Source organism: Xylocopa sonorina, chromosome 15 (genome assembly GCF_050948175.1).
Source record: "Xylocopa sonorina isolate GNS202 chromosome 15, iyXylSono1_principal, whole genome shotgun sequence".
NCBI classification, from domain to species: Eukaryota; Metazoa; Arthropoda; class Insecta; order Hymenoptera; family Apidae; genus Xylocopa; species Xylocopa sonorina.
In genome coordinates this window covers 764,003-787,363 of record NC_135207.1, presented here as the reverse complement: position 1 = coordinate 787,363, position 23,361 = coordinate 764,003, and positions in this window count along the sequence as shown.

The window sequence follows — 23,361 nt, the reverse complement described above, 5'->3', positions numbered from 1 at the left end:
TTTTTTATTAATTCTGAGAAATTTATCTAATTACGAATACGAAATTAATCGTAAATGATAATTAATCAACGTTTGGTGCGAAAACCTGTTTGCTTCCTCGAGATATAATATTAACAACGGGTTCTTAGTGTTCGACGAATCTTTTTACTGGCGGAATATGAAAAATTTCACGGACAATTGAAAACGAGTTTCTACATTCGTTTTTAACAAACAATAATTTCATTTAACCGACGACATTAAAAAAAAAAAGAAAAAATTTCGAAGCTATTAAATGATAATTTCAGAGTCAATTTCTTACTATTTAATTTAAATGATATTATACTTGTATCGCACGATGTTTGGATCAAGTTCACCAATATTTAATAGCATTTCCGAATGGTACGTTCAATCGCCACGACGGATTCGATGATACAAGTTCTGCAGAGTACTGTACATGCTACTCGATCAGCAGCCGGGGCTAGTGACTATGCGCGTTGGTAACGTGTTTTTTTTTCATTTCACGCAACACGGAAATGGTAGAGATGAATTTTTCGCACGGAACAGATCCACCGGAGTGAACTAATATTCATTTATTCAACCACTTAGAGTACCACAGCATATTGTATTCCTATTTCATTTTGCAGAGATGAAACGGTTGAGCTTCGTGAAGTTTGATAAGAAAAGAGTCGACACGCATTAGTTATCATCGATATTACTATGTATTAAATGTTTCTATTAAATGTTCGTTTGTTGTTTGAAAATTTTCTACAACATTTTTCATGGTTGTCGTTTTTAACGTAATTCTATCGGGTACTTTATTACAATCGCTTTTCAATAGTCGAGTTGAAACTCGATCACACGAGGGCTTTATTTTCAGAGATGAAAAATGTGAAAGCCGATCACTCGAGAAGTAACGTTCTGTTGCTGCACACTGTAACACGGTAACGAGCAGGACCACTTTCTCTTAAAGATATCTTGGTGTTCATTCCTCTACTCTACTTTAACCACTTAAGGCGCAAGTGATTCGAATGCGTAAAAATCTTGTCAGAGAATGCATGATTTTCTAGTACATAATTGCATTTTTCTTAACTTTTCGAGTCTTCCTAGGTTGACTATGTGAAAAACATAGCTACATCTAAAATGTAGCCTGTTCCAGTTTCTAGAATCATTTTAGAAATGAAATTGGCTAATAAAGTATCGCGTTATTTTGTCATGTATATCTTCTTTTTTCCAATATTATTTGCTATGTGTTATATGAAGTACCCATACGTTTAATTATTATACCTATTCGATTAATACTGATATAATAACATTATTGATATCCGAGTTTTTAAAACTCTTCTTCTAATCGTGTTACGTAATCATCATCAGACAATAAACGAACGAAATATTAATAAATAATGTACGAGGTATCTCTCTCCATCAAATGAAATAATCGTTATTCGCTAATTGAATATTTGTAGGAAACGTAAATATGCTTTCACGTATCTACTTATTAACCCATTTAATAATTTATACTTTTAGGTTAGGTTAACGTAAATAATCTGCATAATATCTGACAACGAATTGCAGATAAGAACCATTATCTACCGAAACTTGATTCCTCTCACGATTAAAATAATATCAGAAAAATCAAACAGACCGGAGTCGTTCAATCATTTGTTTAAATATTCATCTGATATTATCATATAGATTTCAATTTTTAACGCAGACTTCCCATTGTTTCTTCTCGCAGCTGATAGTTTTCATCTTCGACTGACGTTATTCCGTAAATAAATCCAGTTTCCCTAAAATGTTTTTAGAACGCGTAAAGCATTCTTCTTTCTATATACAAGATTATATTATAATCTATGATCGTTATTCCTTATACTAATTCCTTTTTAACAACGCTTAGAAATTTAAAAAACAAAACAATTATTTTGTTAGCTGTAATTGTGATATTTATAAAATAATAGGTATAAATATTATCGTGTATCTCAAGCTATTAATTACACTCTGTGCAATTCCATGCTCGTGTCACTTTTATAAAACATTAATATATTTGTGCATTTATTTATTTTTTTATCGCGTACATTTGTATCGTCAAGGTTCGGGTGAATCCAATTTATTTTCTAGTTACAGATTACGAACTCGGCTTCTTCTCGAGAACGCGAAAGTTTCAATCAGCCGTGGTAATAATAAGTATAATTGTTCTGACAACAAATCGATCACTCGATGTATTATAATCGATGGAACAGGATATATTGCGGTACTTAAAGTAATCCAATTAGTCATTAAACCATAAAAAGTTTGAGAAAAGTACTATAGTCGTGTATATGGTATATATATTTTCTCTTTAAATTAATGACAGTTTACAATTAAAAGGAAAAGTAGAAATATCGAGAAGTTTTAAGGGGTTGCGTTTTAAATAATTTACTTGAAAAGCATCAAAGCGGTCACTCGAATCCACTCGTATTTTCATCTAGCGTCGATAGCATACAATGCCTGCGTAGAACGTAATTTCCGCAGAGATATAATATTTACCCTTGCCGCTAATCGTGATTGCATGAAATTGCATATTGATGCAAAATATTGAAACTCTAGCAAATTAATGTAACGTAACGGAACATGTGTTACCATACTTTATATGTATAAACATATACCATAATTTATCTTCTGCATAACCGATTCTGCTCGAAAATGGTAAGCTTCGATTGAAATTAAAAATTAATCAAATCATTGTCATCGTTCTCTTCCGTATTTTATCACGAAATTTATAATAATGTTATTTAAAAGTAGAGGCAGAAGACAACATTCCGATATTAAATTTACTAATCGTCATTTGAATGACAAGAGCCGACGAATATTACTATAATATATACCCCTTGCAACAGGGGTATGTCGTAAATTTTGTGAATTCTAAAATTAACTGTATTTTCATTAAACTCACAGAAGTCCAGATAAGAAATAAATTAGGAACGTAGTTATCGTTTTACAGTACTACTCTCTTCTACAGTTAATATCATACAAATAGAATTACAATATAGAAAATAAAAATTTTGTAGCAGATTTAGTTTTAGAGAAACATGTCTTTAAAACTAAATAAATGATTGATCTTTTTCACCTTTTCTTCAAAGTAGATCGTGGCGGCGGATATTTTATAATAATATTATTCTATAATATTTTATAATATTATAGAAAAGAAGTGAGATAAATCCAATATGCATGTGATTTAAGAAATTTATATATGATCGATCTCTGAAATAATCGCAGAAGAGTAATGGTCGTTTATTAATCTCTCTTTAGTAAATAATATTTTCAGTGTACGATCAGCAGTCAGATCGTGGAATGCATTTTCAATGGAATGCATTTAAATTATATGTATTGGTACACATTGTTACGACAGAAATTAGTTTCGTACGTATCATTTGGTTTAATAAAATTAACAAACAAGTAGTTGTATTATATGTAAGTAATTAGCATAATACATAGCAAGATCGTATATTTCTGTTTTACAAAAATGTTTATATATTTTGTATAATACTTTATAAAAGCTTCTGCAACAGAATGAAATTAAAATGATATTAGCTTATAGTAGTTTTAATGGAAATAGAATATATAAATATTATAGAATTGCGATTCGGTGGGACTAGTTGAACTTGAAATAAGTTACGTTAGATGTAATCCTTAATCCTTCTTCTTCGTAAAAAGAAGGCAATTTTAATTGAATCTTAATAGTAACCAGAGTACAAATGGGATTGGGATTTTCACAAGATAGCGAACAGGCGGTACCGCATCTTTACAAACTTCATTTCTTGTGCAACACTTTGCCCCTGCCATACTTGCTGTTTTTAATTTTTAAAACTCACTAGAACGCTTTAACTTTGTTTCCTAAATATTTAAATAAATAAATAATTTTCTCTTACAAGAAAACTACCAATACTTGCTAGCGTTATTTCTTTAACCAGGTACAGAATCCACCACAAATATGAGAAAGTACGACCTTATAAATAATATCAATACTAGAGGAATATTTTTAATGTAAGTATAAAAATTCTGTTTTAATTGTAGAAATAAAAAATGCACTAATATGACACCACGCATATTAATAGTCCAAGATATGCTTACCATATTTAAAGAAAAGCACAAATCCTCATATAATGTGTGACGTGGCGACGTCACAAGGCTCCCCCCTCCCCTTTTTGTTAACCTTAATTCGTTGATTACCTCCCGTGCGAGGAAAGCAGCACTGACTATTGTGATGGTAGTAATTGCGAAAAGCGTAAAATACGCGCGGTTAGGACCTTTCTCCCCCCCCCCCCTTCTCACTATTTCATGGGATTCGCCTGGTAAGCTGGATGTGGAATAAGATGTCCGTAGAGGACAAGGACTGCGCGTCGAGGTAGCGTGAAGGGCTAGACGGTGGAGGAGTTGAAAACTTGATCAACTAAGGAGACACTTCAACCAAATGAATACCAAAATAGACCCTGCAATGATGTGACCGCTGTCTGCCGTCCACAACGATGAAGAAGATGTCGTATAGGGTTCGAAAGAGATCTCAACCCCTCTTAGCCCCTGAAGAGAGGTTTATAAGTCCAGCGGCCCTGCAGGTGAGCTATGGGAGCGCGGCGCGCAAGGCACGCCGCAATTCAAATGATCAAGAGAACCCCCCCGCCCAGAGACACCCGAAGGGACGAGAAGCAGTGATCGCCGAAATCCACCGATTAATGCCCCGAACAATATCGAGGCGTACAACCCCAACCCATCAAGGAGCCCCGGAGGAGGATCCAGAAAGCCCGAGGACCGCAGGCAAATCAATTAGCGAGCGACTTAGCGAGTGAAAAGATTAGGAGCGATTTGATAAAAGTGGAAAGAAAGAGAGAGAGATAGTAAGCAAGAGGACCCGCAGCGCCGAATTTCTGGAGAAAAGAGCGTAAGTTCTTATACACTAAAGCATCCTATTTTCCTGCCGCATTTCTTTTGTCGCGTATGATATATTGTATTTTATATCACGAAGCGGGTGGTGATCCCCGGTCGTTCGTTGCGTGTTGCGTAATTCCCGTAACCCTTCCATTCTGTCAAGTCTGCATCAAGGCAATAGAAAAAGAAGCCGTGACTTCAGTATCCCGCGACCCGAGTTTGCGATCGAGGGAGGAAGTATTTCGAAGCACCGAGGGTTCCCAGGCCTCGTATTCTCCCCGGGTTGCATAATTTATGTTAGTGCTACCGTTCGGGTAGCTCGCGCCCAAATTAATCTTTGCGACTCGCAGCTTCGAGATACCCTCGGCTTAACGGTTATTGTATGTATGTGATTAATGAGATTGTACCAACCAGACACATTATATTAAAGATACATTTCCCGTTACCAGCACTTAACTAATAACCTCTTTGTCGAGCTCCTTTTACGGATTATAGACGGGTTTCCGTCACAAGTGAATATCAGCCCACCATTAAATGTAAAAATGAGTACCAATATGCTTTAAAACTCAGGTTGCTCTTGAAATGGCCGCTGAATTTAATCCCTTCCTATGCCATTTAGCTCAAGGATAATTCGTGCTCAAAAATCATCTCAAGCCGTAGGCGTGAACGTAAATATTTGTGATATATTCAATTTTATGCGATACTGCTGTTGTGGAAGTAAACTCTAATCCTTTCTCCTTTTATAGATATGTCGTCTATTCAAAGACTGCAATAAATTATATATATTTTTAGCAAACCGGAAACAATCACAGGGTGATGCTGTGTACGTTTTAAGTAGATCTATTACTGGTCAGTTTTTAACATGAATGATTTTACTGCGCTTACGCATATAATCCAGGTATGAATAATTAAATAAAGGTTTACTAATGTATAATAATATAGGAATACTAATAAATCAGAGGCAAAGGTTATACGAACTTGTTAACAGAATTGGAGCCATATCTTAATTTAATATTAAAGATTGTAAGCTCAGTTCGTAAGCTCAAATACTATCTATTGTTGATTATGTTAAAATGCATTAATTCTTGTACATTACAGCACATCATAGATCAGTTTGATTAATTGTCGAAGCATCCATAATTCAAGAGTTAATTAATACTACTTTTGCAAAAATTTATAATATGTAAATTCTTGTAAATTTTAAAGGTGACGAATATAGTATATGGTTTTTGGATCTTAAAAATAAAAGGTAAAGATACGGGGCAGGGAGAAGAGAATCTAGTTAACCGCCAAATGCAACATGTGCACAATGGATTTTGAAAACTTTTTCGCAATGATTTCTTTTCGATTAGAAATACAAAATAATTTTACCAGTAACATAATATTATATGCTTGCAAGAAAACTAAAAATTATCGGTGATCTTCGAAAAGCAATGAAATTAGAGAAATTAATGGTCAATTATAGTCGAAACTGTAAAAAATTAAATACTGTCGTCTTAAAAAGAACCGACTGATTAACTAATTAAGGAAAAATTATTCTTACATAAAAAAATTTGGTTACTTTTTGTAAAAATTTGATGTTAAATATAAAATATTCAAAAGTAGTATAAAATATATACTTTTAGATATTCTTGTAATATATTTTGTAACGCTAAATGATAAAAATTAAATAAATTACGTTTTTTAATAGTTATTTATGCATATCGAACTTTATACTTTGTTATTATACTTTTAGCTGCTTCACAAGTTCGAAAAAAAATTATTTAATTGGGCTAACACCAGCAAAAAGGAATCTAAAATTTCATAATTATTCTATATTTTAAAGATTATTAATCTTTAACCTTGGATGGACATACATTGGAAATGTATAACATATTTTTATAAGTATAACTGCTAAAACGAAATGAGACTGTAAACAGATATTTGCATATCGGCATGCTGCAATTTTTACGTACAGTGCTGGACAAAAGTATTGGCACAGCATGATTGTTATGATAAAAATGCTTATAACTATGAAACAAATTGTTAAAAAGGAAAAATTTGTTTACACGTTTATTTATTTATTATTCTAGATTATTATTTAACAGAAACAGTAATATAAATAAAGTGATATGCGAAATAATAACAAAAACATATTTATTGAGCGTTTTAAGCATGGACAAAAGTATTGGCACAAATGATTGAAAGTACTTAGAAATTAAAAATTAATATTTGGTTGGCCCTCCATTCCTCATGATAACTTCCTTCAATCGTTTTGGCATTGAAGTTACCAATTTTTTTGTAAAATCCGGCTCTATATTGTTCCATTCTTGTAAAATAATAGCTTTTAATTGGTTTTTGTTTGTTATATTATATTTTCTAATTTTTTTTTCTAATTCATTCCAAACATGTTCGATGGGATTCATGTCTGGACTCTGGGGTGGGGTATTTAATGTATGTGCGGTATTGTAAACGATCCATTGTCGTACAATATAGGCAGTATGTTTTGGATCATGGTCTTGTTGAAAATAAAAATCACGCGGGAGATTTAATTTATTAGCACTTTTAAATAAATTTTCCTTTAATATATTTAAATATACATATTTGTCCATAATCTCATCTATGAATACTAATTCGCCAACCCCAGACGCTGCAATGGAACCCCATACCATGACTCCACCTCCTCCATGTTTCACAGTGGCTTGTAAATGTTGTGGATCCATTTCCGTATTTGGCTTTCTCCAAACTAATACTCTGCCATCTGATTTAAATATATTAAATTTAGTTTCATCTGAAAATAATACGTTATTCCAGAATGTGGGATCCTTTTTTATAAATTCTTTTGCAAATTCTTTTCTCATCTTCCGATTCTTCTTGGATATGTATGGTTTCCTTCTTGCGACACACGCAGAATATCCCGCATCTTTTAACACTCTCCGTATAGTTTTCGAACTTACTTCTTTTTTATTTTCTTCATTTAACTTTGCTCTAAGTTGTGATGAGTTTAATTTACAATTTATTTTCACTTCCTTTACAATTTTCCGTTTTTCTCTAACTGTTAACTTTGAGGGACGTCCACTTCGATTCCTACTTTTGAAATCTGATTGATTCTCAAATCGTTTTACGACACTTCTAATAGTGAATCGACTTCTATTAACACTTTTTGCTATTTCACTATAAGATTTTCGCATTTTGTGCAAATTTAATATTATTTTTCTCTCTTCACTTGTAGTTTCTTTCCCTCTTCTTGACATTGTTGCTTGTTATATTTCCTATGTTGCTAATCGACTGAACTTAAGGATGACTGTTAGAAAAAATGACTATCAGGGAATCCCCTACCTATACCATCAAGTGACAATCGGATTTTTTTCGGAGAGATACAACTACACTAAATTTTGTATAATGTGCCAATACTTTTGTCCATGCTTAAAACGCTCAATAAATATGTTTTTGTTATTATTTCGCATATCACTTTATTTATATTACTGTTTCTGTTAAATAATAATCTAGAATAATAAATAAATAAACGTGTAAACAAATTTTTCCTTTTTAACAATTTGTTTCATAGTTATAAGCATTTTTATCATAACAATCATGCTGTGCCAATACTTTTGTCCAGCACTGTATATAAATTTCTGATAATCTAGCATACCCAGGCAACAGCGAATTGGCACGCCAGTGGAAACAACGGGTGGAACGAATTCCGTCGCAAAATTGTGCTAAAACAGTGCTCCTACTCAGCTCCCGTACCGGCATAATCTTAGCATTGGGATCAGACATGACACTATCAGCTCTCCATAGTGACACGCGTGACTGTGGCCTAAGCTGACATTTATTAACGGTGAAGCTGTTTCCATAAAAATTATAAACGGATACAAAAATTTGCTTTATTTATTTCGATTCTAAATTAGATACACTGATACGAAACAAATATACAAGAACTTGTTTTTATTATTTTCTGCAAACTAACTAAAAAGTCGTTATATTATTCTATCGTAAAAATATATACATTTATTTTATATATATTTTTTTCAACTCATCATTAAAAATTCATGCAATGGCGGGTTATATTATTTTTAATAATTCCTACAAACGATAAAACCATGTACCACAAGAATATATGTACCAAAGAAAAAGAAATACAAAATTGTTAACGAAGTAATAAAAATACTCAAGCAACACACGATAAGATGGTGCCGACACCATACCGGCACTGTAGTGGCACTTCCGAGAAGTGTCAGCCAGACACAGATCCGTAGCTATCTGTGACCGGATTCGCACAATGCCAGCATCATCGTGACACGCATATCTACGTTCCATTCAGACATTTTTTCTGCATTGACGTAGGCGTCACATTTGCTAATGGGGAACCAATGTGTTTCCATACTTAAAGCCGTCAAAGTTCAGATGGTCACATACGAGTACTGACAGACGTTTTGGTAGTTCTTTGTCAACATTTATAGTTATTGAAAGATCATATATACTTTTTCAATTCGTCTGAAAAATTCATACCAATAGAGAATGTTAAATGCGATGGTAGCATATTAATATGTAATAAATAATACATTTACTTAGAAAATGTTGAACTAATTAAGTTACGTTTACTTTACTAGCGTATCACAATTTTCAGGTGAAAATATTGAACGTAATTATTTTTTTTCCTTTGGTACATTTATTCTTGTGGTACATGGATTTATCGTTTGTAGAAATTATTAAAAGTAATATAACCCTTTGTTACATGAATTTGTAACGATGAGTTGAAAAAAATATTTATAAAATTAGTGTATATATTTTTACGATAAAATAATTAACGACTTTGCGAAACAATCGCTATATCGAGTTATAGATTATAAAAAGTAATAAAAAGAAGTTTTTATATCTTCGTTTCGTGTCAATGTATCTATTTTAGAATCAAAATGAATAAACTGCTTAGTTTAGTTATTTTTAATATTCGTTTATAATTTTTATGGAAACAGCTTCCCCATTAGTAAATGTTAGCCTACGTCACTACCACGCGTGTCACTATGGTGAGCTGATAGTGTCATTGCCACGGTGGTGTAGCCACTGTGCTATATCGCGGTGCTTTAATAGTGCCGTGACACGCGTGTCGGCCCACTGCTAAGCCTGTGCTGTTACGAGAACTGAGTAGCAGCACTGTCCTAACACAGTGTTTCGTTCCATCCGGTGTCACTGGCGTGCCAATCGCTGGTTGTTTGAGTACTGATGACAACAACAATATTTTTCAATGATTTAACAATATCGATAATTCACGTAGGCTAGCAGAGGTCGGAAGGAAACTGTTGGAAATGGGTTTTATAAATAACTAATAGCGATTTATTTCCATGCACTGGAAGTAACCTTTTCCTCGCAAACTCTCTCTAGAGAACTGAACTAAAGTTAAAACATATAGAACCGATGACCTAAAGCATCGATTACTAAATATGTGTGTGCGCGAGGCTCTATCGTCTTTTATGCAAACAGACTTTAGAAATATATATATATTTGTTAAGGAATGCTATCTCTTCTCACTTGAGGATAAGAGATTAATTTTTGTGTTATGAATTTAATTAAAACCAATTTCGAGTGCTACTCGAAGTCCAGTGGCTTTAGATTGACTATAGAGACAGGCCCGCGGTCGTTCAGAAAGTATGAAAAAAGAACAATAAATTAATGAAAAAAGCTGATATCCTCCCGAACGTTATAGGGAACTGTGTAAAATTTTTCTACATTTATAGGAAATGATTACTAATTTCAAGAATCCAATTAGAACAAAAACGAGAAAGGGGTAAGGTATTGTACATACGTGTGCATAGAATTAATTCCTATGTTGATAAGGTACGTTAAATTTTATAGTCATATTTTGAAATGATATTGATTGATTTATTTATTTAATGTAATACTACGCAAGTGCGTCATTACTCGACACGTATCAGTGGTGGGGCTGATTGTTATGTATGAAATCAGTTAAACAATCAAGAGCTTATTTATTGACCAACAGAATGTATCGTAATCGCTCGAGTTAGAATTAGAACAGCATGTTCGTTGGTAGTCATATCATTATAAGCGAAATTGCAGACACTGTCACTTTTTTTTCTATCGAGCGGATTAGCTGCGTCGAGCAGAATGAGAATAGAGGATTTGTTTGGCGAACGGGTTAATACGTTTGTCTCCTTTTCCCAGTAATCCGCCGGTCGAACAACTGGCTGAACCCATTGCCGCGGAAAACAATCAAATCAATCGGAATTACGTACATTCGTTTCAATTGATCGTAAAAAGTTACGCGCATTAGTAGCGCGTGTTCGGTAAAAGCGTTGGAGGACAGAAGAAAAAGAAAGAAAAAAGAAGGAAGCATGCGACAAAGAAATGAACAACCAGTCCGAATAATTGACGGAGAGAAAGGGCAAGAAAATACATCGATGAAATCAAGAAATATGAAAAGCGACGTAAAAATAAATTTCTACTATGTTCCCAGTAAACGAATGATTTTTATACTTTTAGTATTATTTTATAAAAAGGGTTTAAAATATTATTGGGGAAACGTCAATTTATTACAATCGAATAGAAGCATCCAGAATACTTATTGATAAATAAACTGTAAAGTAACGGGTACACATTGGGAAATACGAACGTTTTTGGTATTTGTCGTCTTACCTTTTGAAACTTTTATAACAACAATTCTAAGGATTTTCTACAAATTAGTAGTACATTATTTTCGCAAACGGTTTCAACTGGTTAACTTTATAAAATAGATAGAACTTTTTAAATTTCCAATTTCGGTAATTTCGATTATATCGAGAAGCTATTGTTTTGGAGGGTCTTGGAGGCAATGAGATATATTACAATGTATACGAAGTGATACATATTATATATCAACGTATATATATAATTTTATATGTAAGTGATGCAACTATTTAAAGAAGAGTGTCAAAGTAATTGAGTTACTATGTTATATGCAACGAAATGGCGCTCCTCAGTTTAACGTTTCAAAATAAGTAATGTACATTTCTATGCGCCGTAATAATACTTATCTGCTTCTACATTTCAGAGAATGTAATTTCTCCAGCTTCAGGCAACGGGACGGCGCTTCCAAGTGTATACGTATCGGATTAATTGAGATCTAATATTCTATGCAACGCGACGGCGATTCTCAGTTCTACGTTTCAAAGTAAATACGTTGTATGTAGAGTTCTAAATAATGCAATAGTGTTTATCAGCTTCTATTCTACAAAGTATGTAATTTCTTCAAATCCATGCAACAGGATGGAGCTTCTAAATGTCTACGTGTCGAAGTAATTGAGTTCTAATGTTCCAGGCAACGATATAGCTTTATCGTTTGTAAGGATTATTAAATATAAAATATACCTTTGTTACATGAATTTTTAACGATGAGTTGAAAAAAATATTTATAAAATAAGTGTACGTATTTTTACGATAAAGTAATTAACGACTTTTCTGAAAAAATCGCTGATTAAGTTATAGTTTATAGAAAATAATAAAAAGAAGTTTTTCTATTTTTCTTTCGTGTCAGTGTATCTATTTTCGAATCGAAATAAATAAATTGCTTAGTTTAGTCATTTTTAATATTCGTTTATAATTTTTATGCAAACAGCTTATTCATTGGTATATATTAGCCCACGCCACTGGCACGCGTGTCACTATGGTGAGCTGATAGTGTCATTGGCACGCCGTGTCGGCCTTCTGCTATATCGCCGTGCTTTGATAGTGCCGTGACACGCAGTGTCGCTCCAGTACTAGCCCTGTGCTGTTACGAGAACTGAGAGGCAGCACCGTGCTAGCACAGTGCTTAGAGTTCCACCCGGTGCCATTGGCGCTACAATCGCTGGTTGTCTGGGAATATGCTGCCATCGTATTTAATACTCTCTATTGGCATGAATTTTCCTGACGAATTGAAAAGATATATATGGCTCTCTCAGTAACTGTAAATGTTGGCAAAGAACTATCAAACCGTTTGTCAGTACTCGTATGTGGATATCTAAACTCTGACGTATTTAATTTGTACGGAATAACAGGTGGTTCCCCATTAACAAATGTGACGCCTACGCCAATGCAGAAAAATTTTTGAATGGAACGATGACACGCGTGTCACGCTGGTGCTGGCGCAGTGTCATTCGCACGCGTGCTACGCTGGTGACTAGAACGTGCTGCCACTGCGTGCCGGTATTTTAGCTAACAAATACGGACACAGGTGACTACGGATCTGCTGACACTCCTCGGAAGTGTCGCTACAGTGCCGGTATGGTGTCGCCACCATCTTATCTTGTGTTGTCTGGGATACGTTTCAAAGTAAGCAAGTTGTTAATTTCTAAGCAACGTAATAGCGCTTATGAGCTTCTGCACTACCAACTATGTGAGTTCTGCATATCCATGCCATGGGATGGCTCTTTCAGTCGTCTACATATAAAAGAAATTGAGATCTAATCGTTTTCAATCTCAACCTTTCAAACTAAGTAGATTGTAGTTTTCTAGACACAGCAGTAATACTTATCAGCTTTTGCAGTACAAAGTACGTAATTTCTGTAAATTCGTGCTACACGATTGCGCTTCCAGGTGTCTACCTGTCAAAGTAATTGAAGTTTGACATTCTATGCAACGCGATGGCGTTTCTCAGTTCTATGGTTCAAAGGAAGCACAATTGTGGTGCATTGAACTTTATAACTTACTTAATTTGAAACACTGAATTGAGATACTGCATTGTGTTGCATAGAGCATTGGAACAGAATTACTTTGACACGCAGACACGTGGAAGAGCATTCATGTTGTGTGGATCTGTACAAATTACATACTTTGAAGTGTAGAAGCAGATAAGCATTATTACAAGAGACATTGTGTTGCATAGAACTTCAGAACACAGCTACTTTAACAAGTAAACAATTATAATAGCCATCAAGTTGCATGGAACCGTAGAAATTACATTTTTTGAAACATAGAAGCAGATAAGCATTATTGCAGTGTATAGAAACTTACAACTTATTTACTGTGAAACTTTGAACTGACAAGGGCCTATGCGTTGCGTAAGGCATTAGACGACACCTACTTTGATATGTAGACACACAGAAGCGTTATACAGTTGCATAAAACTTCAAAACTTACTTACATTAAAAGATTGAACTGAGAAGTGCCATCGCATTGCATAGTGTATTACAATACAATTACTTTGACACGTGGACACATTGAAGCGCCATACTGTAGCAAGGAACTGTAGAAATCATACTCTTTTGAAGAGTAGAAGCAGATGAGTATAATGCGATGCACAGAACATTACAACCTACTTACTTTGAAATGTTAAAATGAGATGCGCCATCCCGTTGAGTGGAATTGTAAAAATAACATTCTTTTGAATTGTAGAAGCAGATAAGCATAATGCAATGCATAGAACATTACAACTAACTTACTTTGAAACGTTAAAATGAGATGCGCCATCCCGTTGCATGTCTGCCACCCTCAGGCGTCAACTACCATCTGTATCCAGAACCTCCGTACACGGGCCGCACGTTGTCTCGACGTCTCAAGATGAGGAGATAACGCTTCGGGACGAGGGGTGAGAACAGCGGAATGCGCTTACACGCCTACTCCACATACGACACGGAGGCCTTACTCTATGCTACGAGAACGAGGAGTACTTCACCACGTACGAATTCTAATCACCAACGATCACGCACCCACTCTTTTCACATACACGCAACCCTAGATTAAGCACTCCACACAATTATGTACATACACAAAACAATACACATCTAGACCTCACGTTCAACGGTAGCCGCGCCCCACTCTGACCAGCCGCCCTACCCGAGGAGATCGCGGACGCGCGACCAGATATCAGTTATAATCTCAACTCCGAATAGAGCACTTCCCTCCTCTGCAACGAGCTCTCAGCTCTAATGCCTCCGACTTTATCGCATCTCCCTTAGAGGAGTCCTTATCATATCTTAATTCTATTTCTATATCGTATTGTAACCATAGTTAATAACTTAGGCTTAGTGAATGTAGTAGGATGGTCAAACCATAAAATACACTCTAGCTTTACCAGATCTAAAGTCTCTTTATTCCTTAGACTCTATTCTACGAGTACGCTTGCGAGTTATTGCTAATTCCTGCAATTTATCTGCGACAGTTTTAAGGCTGGACGGTTAGAACGAATCAACGCTTAGCTGCTCTTATTTCAACTCTACCGTAACAACGATATCTTGAACTAAGGTGGATCACGGTAAGTTAGAGCGAATCAGCGCTTAGCCATGCCGTACAATACCCAAGTTCAAGTACCCTCGATGAACTTCGAACCACCGAGAAAGCGTACACGATGTGCGGGGAGGAAAGAGTTTATACGCCGTCTCAGTCGCGAATAGGTGCGCAGTGCAGCAAGGTATCCAGACTTCCGCGCTGCGGTTCCCGTTCTTGTGAAGGAGATCTTTGCAGCCCGTCCAAGTCCAGGATCATCTGGTCTCAACACACGTATCCTTCAGCAAGAGCCCACCTGCCTGAAAACTCACTCCAGGCGACGTTCCAACGTTCCAACCGTACGCCGATGCTATTCTGGTCACGGATTCATCGCGCCAGAGATACCTGTAATGAGAGGCGAAACAATAGTAGCAAGTTGTGGAAAGGTAAGTGCTAGGCGTAATATTTGGTCAAATCGAGTAGCGATCGCCAACGAATCCGGCCGCACGCAATTCGCGTAGTTTTTCGGGAAGGGCTACGAATCCTGCCATTGTGTCGAGTGCAATCGCACCTCGGGATGTGATAATATCGCTTCTAAGTGTTAACGTGTCAAAGCAATAGAGTTCTAATGCTCTATGCTATGCAATGGCGTATCTCATTTCAAAGTTTTAAAGTAAGGAAGTTGTAATGTTCTATCCATCGCATTATGCTCATCTGCTTGTACACTTCAGACGAATGTAAATTCTACATTTCCTTCCAACGGGATAGCGTTTCTAAGTGTCTACGTGTCAAAACATAGTGCTCTAATGCTTTAGACCGTTGCCTGGACCTTTGGAAGTCAATTGTTTTGACAAGATGACACTCAGAAGCGCTATACAGTTACATGGATCTGTTGAAATTACATACATAGTAATGAATAAATCTTAGTAAGCATAATCGCGTTGCATAGAACTTTACAACTTACTTACTTCGAAACGTAGAATTGAGAAGCGCCATCGCGTTGCATGGAACTGTGGAAGTTAATTACTTTGACAAGTTGACACTTACAGTACAAGGTACAAACTCCACATACAAAGTAATGTAGAACCTAATAAGCATAATTGCGTTTTATAGAACCTTACAACTTATTTACTTTGAAACGTTGAACTTAGATGCACCATTACGTTGCATGGAGCTGTAGAAATTACATTCTTTGAAGTCTAGATGCAGATAAGCACTGTTACGTTTCATAGAACTTTAACCCTTTCGCTGCGGCAGTCACGTCCACTGAAGTACGTTGTTCTAAGTCTTAAATAAGCAACGGTGCTGAATAAAACAATCATTGCTCTAATTTTTAATATGGAAAGGCTGTAAAAAGTATTACAATACAAAATACAAAATTATAGGTAACATAGGTATTTATTATAATTATAATTACATCATTATATAATTATTAGTATAATTACATCATTATACGGTTAAACGTTTAATTAATATAATTAATTAATATAATTAATAACGAAACGCAAATTAATTAATATAGCAATATGTAAAGACTAGTAATATAATCCTGTATGATATATTTTGAAACAGGGATCTATGCATAGGCTAACTTCGCAATCTCTGTACTCATAACGTGAATCGGATCGTTTTTCATTTTTGCTGCAAATTACACATCTTCGCCTTCTGTTTTTCGGCTTACAAAATGTGGGGAAATGTCTCTCCGCTAATCTCATGGGATTACCAGTGGTTCTGCTTTGATGTACAGTTACATTGTGATGGTATTTTTCTAAAACTTGGTTTATTTATGGCCAATTTCCGTCCCTTGCGTTTTCGTGGAAGCGTTCGCTTTCCATGTCCGCGCATCCATCCTTTTCATTCTTAGCTTTTCCCATCCTTTTCTGTACGAATTTTTAAGGGGCGACACTTTCGCCCTTGCTGCAGTTCGTTTAGAACAACTTCCCCTTTTGTTGAGAATTGTGAATTCGATTAGAGTTTCAGTAGAGTCGCGTAGCGACGTGAAGGAATCGTGGCCATAGCACCGCTCCCTCGATAAGGAATATTCTGTACCAGATATACATCACTATTGTTATTGCTGTTTGTTGTATTAATTGTTATATTAAAATTGAAGGCGAAAGGTCGAGTGTTATCTTTCCCCCCGTACGCCTCAGTATAATGACCCTGACACGTGTATCATCGGTGGATGATATATGTATAGAGTATTCCCCCTCTCTGATAGTTTATTTTGAGTCGAGTCTTAAAAAATATTCATAGTCTGAGTCCATGTCTTTGAAGAACAAACACCTCTTTACAAAATAATTGTAAATGTCGCTTTATAACCGCATAATTCAAGTTAGAAGTATATATACCCTTACTACTTCATGGAAATACTATATATTGATATCTTTTACACGTTTAATACCTTCCTCGATTACTTACTTGATACTTTATGGTGCCTGCAATACGAACTCTTACGACTTAATAACTAATGCGAATATCTTTGCCAAAATAATCTAAATAAATTGTTGGTCGTTAAATAAGTAAGTGTGCACAGTTAGGGAAAGGGCAGTATATGTATAAATAGATAGGTTGATAGAAAGCTTCAGTCGTACGTTTCTGAACTTTTGTCACTTATACCAGACGCTCGTTTCTAGTACGAGTGTTCGCCGACTGTTCGAATGTTTTTTCCTTTTTTTAATTGTGTTTCGTACGCTTGTTCGTCAACGACTAACTTGTCGATCGATGTTTTTTCGGAAGCTCACCCGCTGCTCCCTCCACCATGCTGGTGGTGGATACTGTTGGCATTTTGTCGAAAGGACGCAAATTATCAATCCATGTGACCCTTCGACTATCGTCTATACCAAAGGTATCTGCACGGACGTGGGACCTTCGAATCTCTCGGTGACGTTATGGGAATTTTACAAAGGTCAAGATTTCGATTTAAGTTCCGTTATGTGCACCTGGGAACTCCCTTTTTGGTGCATGCATATGCCGCCTGACCTCCTAACTTGTGGGTAATAAGCGTGGCTATCCTGGGTGCAGCTAATCGTTTTATGGCTCTGGGGACAAGCACTCACTTGTTGCCCTTCGCCTGATTTACTAGATACGTTTACGCGAACAATGCGTTATAGCGTTGTTTCGTACGCGCAATACACTTCCCTGAAAATTCTGTGGGCAGTCATCATTACCTATTCAGTATCTTTCTGCTGTTAAATGAGATTTCCGAGCTCCAGTCCGAGATTCCAAATTCTCGAAACCACGGCTGCAATTCTAGCATCGGTTAGGCAGATAATTCTCATCCAAGCGCTGATGTCTGGGATACGCCACGGTTAAGTTCCGTCCTTTTCAGTACATCGCAGAGATAGTTCTGTAACGCCTACTGCAGATACGTTGGAAATGAATGGTATTTTAGCGCACCGCATATCGTCGTTTACGATGTTAAAGAATCGAAGGTGCTCTTAACACCCAAGGACATCACCAACGCTGCTCCTTCTTTCGACGTCATCGAATTCGATAGATACTTGACTTCCAATTTTCCTTCTCGAAAATCCGTACTGGCAGTCCACTGGTACGTCCGGTCCGACCTGCGACAAATGCTGGCCGAGTCGCTCTTGAATAATGTGTTCGAAGAGCTACGCCGATCTCGTCCAGCAGGATATTGCGCGGATATATGCCGTAACCCCACCCTCAAGCACACCCTAAACACGCACAATCTGCATAATCGAGACCAAAGGAGGCTAAGCGCCACCGTCCAGGCACGGCAGGGAATGCCGCCCGGTCTAGAGGCGGTGTTCATCCTTGACATCCATTTCACCCCTTTGATCAGTTCTTCTTTTGATGCTCCCATCTTTTGCGACGATCACATGCTAGAGATACAGTGTGTATGATGAGTTCCAAGAGTGGTGTTTCTATCACAATCCTGTACGGATATCCTCACAGATCCTTTCATAGCGTGGCAAGCGGTTTATCCCAAGTCTGTGCCTTCTTCTTTGTCCCCTTCCTTCCTCCGTTCCTTGTGTAATCCCCATGGAGCTGCTGCAACGTCATCGGGTTGCCGTTTCCGCAGGCTCCTCGCTCTGGTGAATCGACGGCGCGCGGCTGTGCAGCGTACAAGAACTAGTATGTGGTAGGTTCACTAGTATGTGGTCGGTGATGGTCGGAGGGTTCGATTTGACAATAGCGGTCATGACTTCTGCGAATCAATCTGTTTCCGATTCAACATCCATTGGTTTAGCCACTACGCCCGCTCAGATCAGGCAAGAGCGGTTGTAATTAGATCGTCCTTTTCGAGCCGTCTTGACATTCATTCTTACGTATGGATAAAGATGAGATGCGAAACTGTCTGTGCTTCGTCTGATTTCCATCCAGAAACGCGGCACGCGGCGCGTTTGTCCGCGAACTAGAGATCGACAATACTTCCAGTCTAATACCGCACGCACGTGCAAACCGAGGCTTGATTGGACTGTCCTCTTCGATCCGTTCACGGAGAGGGCTATACAATTGCGTGGGCGTTATTCAAGGACGAGTCGCGTGCCTTGAAACCATGTTTTTTTTTCTTATTTCGTCCATATAATCTTCGAGCGTCCAGTTCGGCGGAGTGTATACTTTCACCGCTACAGATTCCACTGAGAAACCGTGATGCGTGTCGATGTCATTTGAATGATTACTACAGAGCCGCCTGTATCCCCAATCCAGAACGGACCTTCCGCAATGGAATACTGTTCCATTGTTACAACCAATTGAACCATACCTCTTTGCAAGTTCTCCTCCACTAGGCGGTCTTGAGGCTTGGCAGCACGGTTAATATTGGTCTGGAAGATTTTACCACGGATGTTGAACTTTCAGCCGTGTCCACCGCCTCTCTATGGCTATTATCTTCTTCTGGAGTGGTTTCGCGGTTCTCATCTTGTTCGTTACCATTACGCCTTCCCTTTTTTCTCCCCTTCCCGGGAGTTTGACTGTTGCTGTCAGCTGCTTCGTTGCAACTTTTTTGTCTTTTGGAGGCGTGCAGTCATGGTTGCTCGTTCTACGACACAAAGGAACCCATTCAAAAGGCGTATTATTTCCAGCGTAATTTTTTCGTAGGCCTTTAAGTAACAGGGGGAATGATTGTGTTCAAAGTATATATTTAGCGAAACTTTTCGACCAAGAAGAGATATCGACTTGAATCTTGTGGCAAAAAGTCACAAAAAGGTCTAGCTTTCGACTGGTGTAGAAGCTCTCTGTTTTGACAATTATTTCGAGTTAATTTTTACGTATATTTCTAGTTTTCCTGTCTGTGAAAAGTGATGAAAAGCTGCAGTATCCAAAAAAAGTGTTTTTAAATTCTAACAAAAATTCAGATTAAAAAACTCATTTTATTTACAATATTATTGGCAAAATGTATAAACCGCATCTTGGAAAAACTTTTCGTTTCAGAGTTGTAATATGAAATTCATCTTGATACGCAAGCTATGAATGCAATGTTCGAAGAAAATAAATGCTTCTCTTAACACATAATGATTTAATACTGGGACAAACATTATTGGAGACCAAAATCCGTGTAGTTAGACTGTTTCAGGGTGTTCTGTCAATATTCTTATCGTTGAATTGTTTAATGTTATTTTCGATAGGTCGTTTAATCGGAGAATTTAACTACGAAGATTAGTATTTTTTTTGATTTTCCAGTGTGCCTCTCCGTCGACGTTAGAAATAAAAATAAATCAAGAAAGGAAATGGAGCTCTGCCGAAACGACATTTACAAATCTAATTCCAGAACACATTAAATAGTCTTTTCTCATAATTCACTGATTCCTTTTCTGTTTTATTTAATGGCAGAGAACATTTTTTATAGGACACCGTTTGACTGATAGTCGCTCGAAGGTAGCGTTGCACTCCCAAGTGACGTGCGTGAGAATTCCGCGTGTCTGTCTCAACTCTCGATATAATAGGTAATAAATGCGAAGTGTGCCTCGACTTCGACTTTGGACAATGGGCATGCTAAAAGAATAATAACTGGGACTATGATTGTAAAATGTAGAACAATTAAAAATGTGGAACTAAGAAAAGAAGGTAAAATAACGGCTTTTTATGTATAGCTACTACTATGAACAAATGGCGCATATTCTCATGTGCTTAATGAAATGAAAGAATGCTAACAATAAGCTTCGTCCGATTTTGTTCGAACTATGTGATGTGCACATTACAAGTTCACGGTTATTAAAGATCAATGAGATATTCTCCGATCTCGCTTGTTGCACTTTGTCCAGTAGCTCAATTGCTGTACATGCTATGTAAAAGGAGAGAGACTACATAGCAGACCAATTCCTTAAGTGCGGGGATGTTAGGGACAGGAAAGAATTTCTATTAAATGTGTAGAATATTTATTAATTAAGGATAATTACAAGATTTTATAAATCGTTGGGAAGTTCTTTACAACTGAGTTATTACTTTAAAGACGGCTGATGAACAACTGACTGGTCGTTTTAAAACAGTCGCTCTCGCTCGCATTCTAGAATATTTTACGCACATAATGTATAGATACATATTTGTATCTATACATATGTATAGGTACGAAGGCGAGAAATGAGGACTAGTGAGAAACTGGTATGTCCGAATTTACTAATTGCATTGTTATCATATTTGAAACATGTATTAAAAATCCTCTAATATTTTACACTACTTAACGGTTACGTTTGTCCATGAAATTGGCTATCATTGAAATGATCATTCGAGCCATTTGTTCATTTTCGTTTGTGCATTTGCTCGCGCAGAAGCATTAGCAACCTTGGAATTCGCGGGAGATGAAATAATAGCCCCAGTTTGAAATAATCCGCATTGGCATACTACTGTTTGTTGCAAAGATTTAATGATTTTTATCTTAGTAGAGATTTTTATCTTAGTAGATTTTTATCTTAGTATTTTTATCTTATGTAGCCTGCATGTAATCTCGAATGCTCGGTGAATCCAATGATAATCACCGAAATGTGTCATTTTTTAGAAGAATTGTTTTTTGTCATTGGTCCTAAATGATCAATATATAACGCAACAAATGATTTATCGTGTCCATGTAAAATTTCGTTGAGCGTCCCTCTTCCAACTTTCCGAAACTTTAGCGAAAAGATACTTTGAATATTAGCATCTATGTGGTTTTTCTACTTTTTCTTTCGGTTTTGGAAATCAATAGCTGTTTAAAACGTTTTCTCTATTGCATTATGATATTTTTGCAAAATGCCATTTTCTAACGATATCGGGGCATAAAAAGGGGCACGTTTTCTAACGTGCTAATTTTCTATAGACATTATTTTCATTTCACATCTCATTTCATTTGTTTTTAGAACTATCAAATTTCTCCCGAATTTTACCTCTCTATGCTCTGGGTGTTAACATTATTATTCCATCAAACTAAGTGAGTTTATGTGTCTTATTTTAGAGCTGAATGGATGCTCAAGTATACATATAATCGTAGTTTTGCAACTTCAATATCCAAGCGGCCTATTCTTGGGTTGATCTCCCTTTTATTTAATATTTGACGACTATTGTATTTATTTGACAATCGGTAATTATTTTCAATTGAATGGCTAGCAAGTAAACAAAAGTAACGAAAGAACTGTCGTTTTTTTTTTTTTTTGTAAAATAGTTTTTTTCTGTAACGGTACCACACTGAAAGTGATCACGTTCACGTCACAAGGTAATCCGATTAATGGTCATATAAAACCAATTGATCCTGATTCATCTAAAATATATTCGCTAGTACAAGTCGTCTCATTTTCATTATTTTCTTGTTTTCTTTTAGCCAAATATTTGTTTAAAGGCTAAACATTGTTAAACATAAAACTTGAATTGAAGTTGATGAAAGGTATACGTGCACCGTAATAGTTCTTTAAGAATGATACCATGCAATATTGCAACATACAACGCCATACTGTATCGTACAATAACGTATTTGACTCCAATAATAATTCGAAGTTACGCGATAGGTGGATCTGTTGAAAATCGCTCATACGAATTCGCGTGTCGCTCAAAAATACTAGTTAGTATATATTAATACGAAATATGAAAAGAATAAGTTAGTTAAAATCTAATAAGTTCGCCTGACGACAAATGGCGAGCTAATTATTTTTTTATTCCTTGCTTTTATTCCTCCTTCTAAAATTTTTAAACCCTTTTCAATGGAGAAGAGATCTTCTGTTAAATTTGTTATTGCCATGTGCTCTTCTAGTGAAACTGAATCTGAACTGTCGCGGGAATACTTATTTATTTATAAAATTTATAATATTCAACGTTACATTTATTCCACGCATCTTTTACACATATTTAATTCACTTCATAATTTCGTTTTAAAGGGAAGAGTCTGTCGTGTTCAATAAA